Genomic DNA, 10,688 nt, shown 5'->3' on the forward strand with positions numbered 1-10,688 from the left:
ACACTACCAGAATGGAAATGGTTGGTATTGGGGTGAAGGCACTGGAGTAGACCTTGGGTAAAATAGATTCAACTCCTGGCTCTGTTATAGACCCCTTCTGTGGTCTTGGGTACATTGCTTAGGGTGAGAGTTTCACAACTGACTTAATACTGTTTGCTTTACCATAGCACCTAGGAGCCATAGTCGTGGTCCACGAGCTCATTGTGCTGGGCTCTGTACCAACACAGAACAAAAGACAGCCTGTGCCCCTAGGAGCTTGCAGTCTCAAGAGAAGACAGAGGCATAAAGGAGTACAAGGGAACAACGAGACAATAACAGACTTCAATTGGGAGCAAACGTAGGACAACACTGAGTGCTGTAGAGAACTGCACTTTCAATGTCACTAAATTCCTTCACCTTCTCCTGTGAAAAGGGGATAACGTTGTCCCCCCTCATTGTTTCTCTATTTAAATTGTAAGATCTTCAGGCACTGTCTCTGCCTAGGGAAATGGTGGCCCAGTCTTGGTTAGGGCTCTGTGGTGCTACAAATGATAAAGACATCATGGATGGCATTTGAGAATTAGTGTTGCCCACATCTGGCCACTGTGCTCTAAAGGAGAACCCTGTCTAAGCACTAGGCTCCTGTATTCCTTCAGTGGTGACCTCGGAGGAGACATGATCCCACACAGAGAGCATGAGTGGCAGTTAGGCTCTTGCACCATTCTAATGTTATTACTACAACGTAACTTTCTCGTATGACTATTGGTGATTCTTTGTGCCACCTCTTAGAGACAGAGAGAGAGAGAAAAATAACATGTATCGGTCACTATGCTGTAGGCACTGTAGACAAACCGTTAAAGCCACATTCGATACCATATGACCTTCAACTCTCTTTCCCCTCCTGCACTTTGTCGGGCTTGCTTATTTAGAGTGTAAGCTCTTCAGGGCAGGGACTATCACTCACAAAGGGGGAGGGATAGCTCAGTGGTTTGCACATTGGCCTGCTAAACCCAGAGTTGTGAGTTCAGCCCTTGAGGGGGCCACTTAGGGATCTGGGGCAAAAATCAGTACTTGGTCCTGCTAGTGAAGGCAGGGGGCTAGACTTGATGACTTTTCAAGGTTCCTTCCAGCTCTAGGAGATAGGTATATCTCCTATTATTATTATTTAATGTGTTTGTACAGGGCCTAGCACAATGGGGCCCAGATTTCAGTTGGGGCATCTAGGCACTGCCCGAAAACAAACCAATTAAATCATCATAAATCCAGCAGCATAACTTCATACATGTAGACAAGATTAAACTCCCCAAAAAGAAAGATTATAAAAGCCTCAAAGATAGCCCTGAGCTATCTTCCACCTCCTCTAAATGCTGAGGAAACCCAAATCACAGCATCTCTTGGAGGTCAGCAGATCTGGGATTGTTTCAGACTAGGGGGAGGAGTGTAGGGTTTCCAAAATGAAGTCATCTCACAGAGAACACCTTGCCAAAAGCCCTCTCCTGAGGGGGTGGAATTGTCATCAAACCATTCTAGGCACAAAGGGCAACAGACTTGACTGTCCTGTGGGGAGTCATCCTCTGTGGCATTATTACTTCCACCCCAGTTCCTCAACCCTGAGAAAGGAACTCAAGTTCAAGGTCTTGGCCTTATCATCAAGGCACTCAGTAGCATAGACCCAGCATATCTCAAAGTTTGCCTAAAGCTCTGGGATGAAGTGTGATCAACACCATCACATAATAAAATGAAAAATGATCAAGAGCTCACTTTTATGCCTTAGATGGCACCTCCAGCAAAAACAGACCCATCCCTTAAACACCAATCTGGTGTTATTAGCTCTCTACTGTTGGAAAGAGACACCAATAACAGCATTACTTCTTGTAAGCCTGAGCCTGCCCACTACTCTGTGTTCCAGTCCAGGGACCCTCAGCTCAGCAGCTCTGGGCCTTTCTCTCTCAGCCCTCCCTGTTTCTTCCTACTGGTTCCCTTATCTGTCTGGGTGTACCAACCCCAAATCCTCTTCCCAGGGAGTGACCAATGTTTTTCAGCTGTAGTCAGCTACCTAGCTTTATAGGCCCTGCCTGTTCCTGCACAAGTGAGCCTGTTTCCTAATTAGCTGCCTTCAGCCAAAAGCTCCCGTTTGTAGCCTAATTAGCTGATTAGGCCCACCTAGCCCAATTCAGCTCTTGCAGGGATCTCACCCCATCACAAACATCTACCTTTTTCTGGAGTTCTCCCATCCAAGACTGACCTGGCACTTCGCTGCTGAAGTTCTGAGACGTGATGGGATCACCGATAGCAGATAAACCCCACAAATCATAGCCATTTTAATATGCTTGCTGTCCACTGTAGGGTGCTCAAATCAACAAGGAAGACATTTGATGGGAAAGATTAAGAGATTGCCTTAGTTTTATTGCCCAGTGAATAAATAGACTTCAGTACAGCTGACAGCACTTCACATCCAGCAAGCTTGGCCATTTGGCCACATGCTCTCAGCACTGTATCATTCAGAGATTAATTGGATTAAGGCTAATCTCTGATGTGAAATCCTGTTAGAATTGCCTTTGGGTCTCTGCAATTTCCAGAATATAACTCTCCTGCATTGAAACAGATGACGTTTGTTTGGACAGGTGTTGGACACAAGGGGGGTGGCGGCAGAGAGAACAGATGTGTTTGCCATGTGAAGTGATGTGACCCAGGAAAAGATTAAAGGAAAACGTTGAATATCTCCAGCACTGTATCTCCAATTCCACTATAACCAATTGTCTGGTCTGACCACTAACTCCCTTCTCCACATTGATTTTAGAGACCAAATGGTGCACTTGGTCACTTGCACTGTCTGATTTAGACTTTAGCCTAAATCCTTGAGACAACAAATACAAAAAAGCTGCAGATTGCTAAATCAGTTCCCTGCTTTTCCTACTGCAGTTTACTTTAATCTCAGAAGGGTTTTTGGTTGGTTGGTTGGTTGGTTGTTTTTTAAGTGCTGGCTTGACAGCTCTGGAAATTGAAGTTTTCTGCTTGTCCACAGACCAGCTAAAGCATGGACAGTAGCCATGCAAGTTTCTCAGCTCCAGAGTAGAGCAATATTTTTTTGTACCAGGCTTTTTTGGGGAGGGGAGGGCAGGGGAGAGGATAAAAAATGCAGATTTGTGTGGAACAAAACAATTTGCAAATTGGGGTTGATTTCAAATTGTTTCATCAAAATTTTTTTTTTGTAAACCTCATAATGGTTCGTTTGGGCATTTCAAAAACAAAATGTGTTGGTTTTTTTGTTTTGGAAAGTTTTTCCTTTTGTGATTCCCCTTAGTTGTATTTTTTTTTTTAATTTAAAATATTTAAAACCCCCTCAAAATCAAAACAAAACATTTCAGATTGAGTTGACTGAAATGTTTCAGTTGACATGAAACTCCATTTTTTCAATGTTTTGTTTTACTGAAAATTTCAAAACTTTCATTTCAGGTTGACCCAAAATGATTCCTGCCCCAGTTTTTCAGACCTGAACTGAAAATTCAGCTATTTGCACAGTCCCCTACTAAGCACCACTTGCCACATAGGAATAGCGAAACTGGATCAGAACTGTGGTGTATTGATTTAGTACCCTGTCTCCAACGGTGGCCAGTAGTGCATACTTCAGATAAAGTCATTTAAACACCCATAATGGACAACTATGTACTAATTTGCCCATAGGGTGAAAAATTCTTCCTGAACACTATCAGTCTGTGGTTGCCTTAGGTCCTGTAGCCTGATGGTTTATATCCCTTACACATTTTTAGCCTATCTTAATTTTAACAAGCCTCAAACCTGACTACATGTAGTCTCGTGTTCATTCCTTACTTCCCACAGGGTGTGCATTAGTTAATGACAGCTGGAAATGAGGGCAGCCTGTTCTAGAGTTTAGGGCCCTGAACTGGGCATTAAAAGACAGAGGCTCTATTCTTACCTATACAATTGGGCTGTATAGGCAAGAATGTTGGACAAATCAGTTCCCTTCCCTTTATCCCCTCCCATCCTTTTTCTGTCTGATCTACCGAGGTACATATATGCACTGTAGTATCTGAGCTACTATTGTAAGATGTTTAGGGCTGTCTCTCACTATGTGTTTGTACAATGGCTAGCAAAATACAGCCCTAATGTTGACTGGAGCTTCTAGGTCCTGCAGTTAATATAGCTATTTATATATATACTAGTTATGTGGAAACCAGACGAACAGCACAAGTTCACTTCAGCTGGGTTTGCAAAACTGGCCTGGACTCTTTCTTGTGATATTTCCAGTCTTTCCTGCTCCTCTCTAGGCTGGGAATACAGTACCAGCAATCTCACACGGTGAATCCAATCCCAGCCAGAACCCGGGCATCTGGGGATGCACACAAATTGAAAATCGTGAACAAAAACATTTGAAACTTTAGACCAAATTTGAATGTTTTTTTTTTTAATTTGTGTTGTGATCTTCTAATTCAGCGGTTCTCAAAGTGTGGGTCGGGACCCCGGAATGGGTCAGGACCCTGTTTTTATGGACTGGATGGCATTAGACTTGCTGGAGTCTCAGGTTAAAGCTGACGCTCTCATGCTTTGGCCCTGGGCGGCAGGGCTCAGACTTTGGCTCCAGCCCCCTACCTGGGGTGGTGGGGCTGGGGCTTCGGTCCCCCCTCCTGGGGTCGTGCAGTAATGTTTATTGTCAGGAGGGGGTTGCGGTGCCATGAAGTTTGAGAAAACCTGTTCTAATTGTAAAAAGTGCACCAGTGCCCTCTAGTGGGCAGAATTCAAACTATTCAGCTGTGTGTCATTGGCCCTAGTTGCTAACAGCTGAGATTTTTCTTTGGCTCCTATCGTAAGAATCTGAGGTTTTAAAGCAGCAGAGTTTGGATTCTATATGGGCTGTTACCATGGAGTTCCACAGTGACAGAATCTCTTCTCACTTCCACTCGTGTAATCCAGGAGTGACTTCACTGAGGCCAATGGATTTACACGGGTGCCAGAGAGCAGAGGGGGACCTGACCCCAACTGTGAGGTTCACTAGTCAGTGAATTGGAGATGATGCAGTTGTGGAACAAGCAGCTCAGCTGAGTAGACCCACAGACTCCACTTGGGTTTCAAACAAACCAACACACACAGGCAGACAACCCAGAAGAGATTCCTAGGCTGAGGCTTGGTCTACACGGGGGGGTAGGGAGCGATCTAAGATACGCAACTTCAGCTATGAGAATAGCATAGCTGAAGTCGATGTATCTTAGATTGATTTAGAATTACTTACTTCACATCCTCGCGGCACGGGATTGACAGCCGCGGCTCCCCTGTTGACTTTTTGCTTCCGCCTCTCGCCGAGCTGGAGTTCAGTAGTTGACAGCAGGGCGATCGGAGATCGATTTATCGCCTCTACACTAGATGCAATAAATCGATCCTCAATAGATCGATTGCTACCCGCCGATCCAGCGGGTAGTGTAGACGTACCCTTACTTTACATTAGAAAAAGTTTGCCAGTACTGTATATCTATATTAGCAAATCCTCCTAGTGTAGATGACAGAACTTACATAGGCAAAGAAGTGCTTTTGCCTTTATAATTTGTACTTTTTCCCTGAACAAAACAAGTTGTACCAGTAAATGTACTCCCCCCCCCCCAATATATCTGCATCTAGACTAAGGCTTTTGCCAATATAAATTTGTAATTTAAAAAAAAAATCATTCCCCCAACTCACATTGCTACACTGGCAAAAGAGCCTAGTGTGAACCTGGCTGAAATAAAAAGTAGGACTTGAGCTAACTTGACATACACCAGGTTTCTATTGATTTAAGACAGTCCACACAGCCTTTTAATGAAATCCATTTTAAGTCACACCTTTAGTTCAATCAGTGCACCTTTGCATGTAGGCAGCCCACAGATTCACCACACTTAAGTAGCTGCAAATTGGTTACCTGGTTTTGATAAGAAAATCTTGACTGTCAGGCCAGCAAATATTCCTAGAAAACTAGAAGGATTTCGCTCTGAAAGCTTAAGCAAGGATAAAACATAAGGAAGATGGTAGGAAATCCACAACTTTCTCTTGGGCTTTTTTCATCCAGCTAAGAGGCCCTGCTACAAGGGTTTGGAGAATTCAACATTAATAAGAAATACCAAAGAATATAAAGAGTGTTCTTGACAGTTAAGGGGGGGGAGGGAATGTATGCCTCAAATATTTCCACCTCAGAATTAATTAGATTTTAAACGTGTCCATTTCCTACCTATCAGACTCTGTGCGCTATGGATTCAGTGCCAGAATTCTGACAAATGACATTTAGTCTGCTTGCTGGAACTTTTAACTGAATTATCTACCAAGTTAGAGGTCATGGGCATAACACTTCATTTTTCTCCATGCTGCAGATACACTGAACAGGAATGCCAGCTCGTAAGCCGTTTCACAGATCTGCTGTCATGAAATCATGCTTAAAAAAGTTATTCCCGATTACCTTCAGGGTTCCCGAGGATGAGTTCTACGTCACACTGACTTATCTGATTTTTTTGGTAAGCCAACACTTGTCCAAAGTGTGGTCAGGTAGTCACATGACTAGCACAGAATGAGTGCAGGGTGATGGATTGCTCTGGAGACAAATAGTTTCTGTGGAGTTGATTCTCAGGTTCTTCAAATATTTCATTATTCATTTGGTAGCTTGTGAGCCTTTTCCTGGCTGAAATGAGTTGTCTTCTTTTAAGGAATGAGTGGGCATGTCTTAACCCTAAACTTTGCTGGCCAACTGATTTGCATAATGAGGGACTTGTGACACACCTTCAGAGAACCTTATATAAAATTATTCTTTTCTACATCCACTTGAAGGTCAGAGTCTTCTGCTTAGAAAAGCTTGTAAAGACTAAGCTGGTGTAAAGATTAATGTCTTCCTCTCAATTAAAGTGGCACTTTCTTGTCAAACCTTGAGAACTCCAGAACATTAGGAAAATAAAACAAGAACTTGTGAAATGTGGAATTATCCCAGACGGTCCACTTTAAATGGGGCTGGCAAAGCTATGACCTGAGTCATCCTGTTAGATGGATTGCAGTGCAACTGGGTGTATATTATCCATATTATTGGCCTAATATTTCAAGTTGAGCTTCTGCTTACAATGCATGTCAGCACATAGACTGGCTTATTCAACTTCCTGAAAACATCTTGTGGAGATAAAACATGTGTGTATATTGTAATCCCTGGTAAGTCAACGTCGTCCTTTGTAAAATGGTGACATTTACAGGGCACTGAGCGTTCTCAGATGTTTTTATTTAATTCAGCTGAATGGCGAGCAAGACATGAACGCACATGAGCTGTGTTGAGCTTTTCACAGCAGGAAACTGTGTATCTCTGGACAACTTCCATGGTTGTTTACAGTGATGTTGTAGCCTCATTGGTCCCAGGATATTAGGAAGACAAGATGAGTGAGGTAATATCTTCTGTTGGACTAACTTCTGTTGGTGAAAGAGACAACAGATGTTGGTCCAATAAAATATATTACCTCACCCTGCTTGTCTCTCTCTAATATCCCTAGACATGTCACCTCCCCAAAGCTCACGTGGATGTCTCCCTGTCCACACTGCTTCTACTTGCAGTATATTGAACAGAGGACACATCATCAATTTTGGAGCCTTCTGCCACACTCCAGGGAAGGCAGACCATTGTCCTTCCATCCCCATGGCTTTAACGATAATACTTTACCTTTAGAGTGACACTTTCCTCTAAGGATTTCAAGTCACTTCTTTGAGAGACGAATTAATTCAACCCTTAGGTTCTAGTAGGTGGGGAAACTGAGGCAAGGAATGGCATAGCAATTTGGAGAGCAGGAAAACCAAGAGTGCAAGTAAGTAGAACATAGATTAGTTATGTGTGTTGCCTGATGAACATAAGGCATGTCTGCCCAAGCACTCTCCCCTTCCCCAGTTCTATCCACTTCTGCCCTTTTAAAGCACAGCACATCAAACCAACCATTGGACAGCCCATGTACAACAGGAGCTGTCATCCTCTTTTGCATATATGTAACAGTGACGGACAGCGGTCATTGACGAGCAGGATCAAACTGGGGACCTCGGGGCATGAGCCGCTAATGCACGAGCTAAAGCCAACTGGCTCTTAGTTAAGGCTGTAAAGCAGACTTAATCTCTCTCTCTAAGTTGTCTTGGTGCCACTAGATGAGACAGAACACCACACCCAGATGGTGTGTGAGTTACATATGCTATTAGGGATTGGGTGGCAGAAAGCAAGGGAGAAGTTAGTGCCCAGAAATATGAGGCAACCAGGGCAGCAGAATGACCCCACTATGGAACAGGATATTGCTTGTTACATTTTAAAGAGAGGCTCCATCCATCCAAGCTACTGACCTGCAGTGGGAAACTTGCCAGGACGTCACCTGTGAAAGGAGGTTCCAGCCCATTGGAGCAGTGGTTGCTACTTATGAAATATGTGAGACAACAGATGTCTCTGTGGAGTCACAGTGGCAGACAGAGCCACAGGAACTTGGCAGCCCATTTACTCACCTTACCTTTCTCCCATCTGTTTGGGATGATCACATCGGAGGTCAGTGCTAATGGGGTATCTTTAAGGCAGATGCTACTACTCATCCATACCCCTTGCCCGCACCAGTTCAGCCCACTTGGAGTAAGTCCCAGAAGAGACATCACTGCAGCAAATATGGTACAGGAGATCAGAGGAGGGGAAAGAGAAAGACCACTTTACTAAGGGTTAAATCATCAGCTGGTGTGGAGGCCTGGTTCCACTCAGCTTATCAATTCCAAGGCCAGAAGGGAGCTATGCTGATCATGCCGAGGACAGAGGGGTAGATATTCAAAGGCAAGTGGCATTCAGGCACCTAATTCCCTTTGATTTTCCATCTAGCCAGGCTCTTCTATGGAGCACTAGACCCAGGGCCAGATCCTGGCTGTCCCTTGAATGAGTGAGTGAGAGCGGCGAGGGGGACTCAGGGAGCCTTTGCAACCGTCCACTTCTTCCCCAGTTATATAGGAACAACCCGAATCCTTGTGCTTGGGCTCTTTGACTGAAGTGATAACAATACCTGCTGCACTAAGCACCCCATAAAGGGCTTGGCTGGGCAGGCGAGGGGCCTGGCCCCGGCCCTTTCTTCCCCGCGCACTGACTGAATGGCTGAGGCTGGCGCTGGGGGAAAGCATGATACGTCACCCAAAAGGAAGTGGAAGAGCTGCTTCTAAGGGGATTCCTGGGTCCTCGGGCGCTCACTCCCCTACTGACTGCGTGCAGGCCTGACAACAGCAGAGATATTATTCTGCTGGCCTGGCTTCTGCCCAGATTTCCCCTCCTTGCTGCCATTCAGAGCAGGCCCAAGAGCAGCTGAGGTAGATCTCGGCATTACCTGGCCCCTGATCTCCAGCCAAGCCCCCAGAGCCGCAAAGATTCTTAGAGAAAACAACTTCATTTGCCCACACTTTTTTTTTGTAGTAGAGAAGAAGCCGTGTCCCATGGAGATCCACCTGAGCGACACAGAGAAGAGACTGAAATTGCTGTTCCCCAGCCACATCTTGTAGCTTCTTTCCTAGTGACTGCTCTGAAATCTGACATGCAACACACAGAGAAAGGGTCGTTAGCTAAATGATACAAAGCAGAGTTAACCCTCACCCCCAAGTAAATCCATTTACCACCACATGCTGCTCCAGACTCCCCGGTCACCCTCCATCCTTCAACCCTAAGCTCTGTGACCCCCATTGCAATTAGAGCCCCAAAACAGCAAAACATTTAAGCACGTGCTTTACTTTCGACAATGTCTAGCCAGTTCTGAGCCTAGCCTGGGGAGGTGAAAAAGAGGAAACTTTATACTGGCTCAAGCTAAGTATAAAAAATATGCACGGTGTCCCTTTTATTTAGTGTCAGTGCTTAGACCAGGGGTCGGCAACCTTTCAGAATGGGTTGCAATCCACTAATGGGTCATGGTTCTGTCAAGTTCAAATGTATTGTACAGTCTGTGCCATCACAGACAGGATCATGACATCCACTGGGCAACACACAAAACCCAAAACCAGTCAGCTGAGTTCACTAACAGTCCTGCCTCTTATTCCACAAAAGCAACAAGAAAGTGACGTGACTATCAAGTGTGTGAATCACTGAAGGGAGCAAAGGAAATACTGAGCTTCCAAATATGGTAACAGACACAATGCTCAAGCAGAGTCCGATTTCCTATTACGGTTTACACAACTCCTCCTTTTCCCAAGCAATTTCACCCAACACAGCCTGAATTTGGATCTTGACATTGTGTGTGTGAATTTGCAAATGAGTTTTACTGTCTCCTTCCAGGGGGAACATGCACAATGATAGACAACTCGCTCACGCACACACACGCACGGATGTCCTGTAGACCAAATGTTGATGTAAACCATAATGGAAAACATGCTTTGGTTTGTGGAATAGTCTCTGGAGACTTGTGAGAAACTTTCCCTTCACTCTTCTTAATTATAGGTTTCAAATTGCAACTCAAAGTCCCCTAAGATCTTGAGGCAATTTCAGCGGACTTGTCATTTACAGACATGAACAAACAAATAATGTATGTTGCAGCAATAAAATATCCATGTTCCATTGGCACATCCTCCAATGCGTTAAATGCTCTTTGCGTGAAAGGATGTGGGTCTTTACAGTACAGGCAGCTGGCTGGATAGTCCTCAGATTTAGAAGGCCCATAGCTCTGGGTTTCCTTAATTCATCCTCCTGACGACAGAAGATGTCAATGACCCAC

The sequence above is a fragment of the Gopherus flavomarginatus genome, chromosome 7 (genome assembly GCF_025201925.1).
Source record: "Gopherus flavomarginatus isolate rGopFla2 chromosome 7, rGopFla2.mat.asm, whole genome shotgun sequence".
Classification (NCBI taxonomy): Eukaryota; Metazoa; Chordata; order Testudines; family Testudinidae; genus Gopherus; species Gopherus flavomarginatus.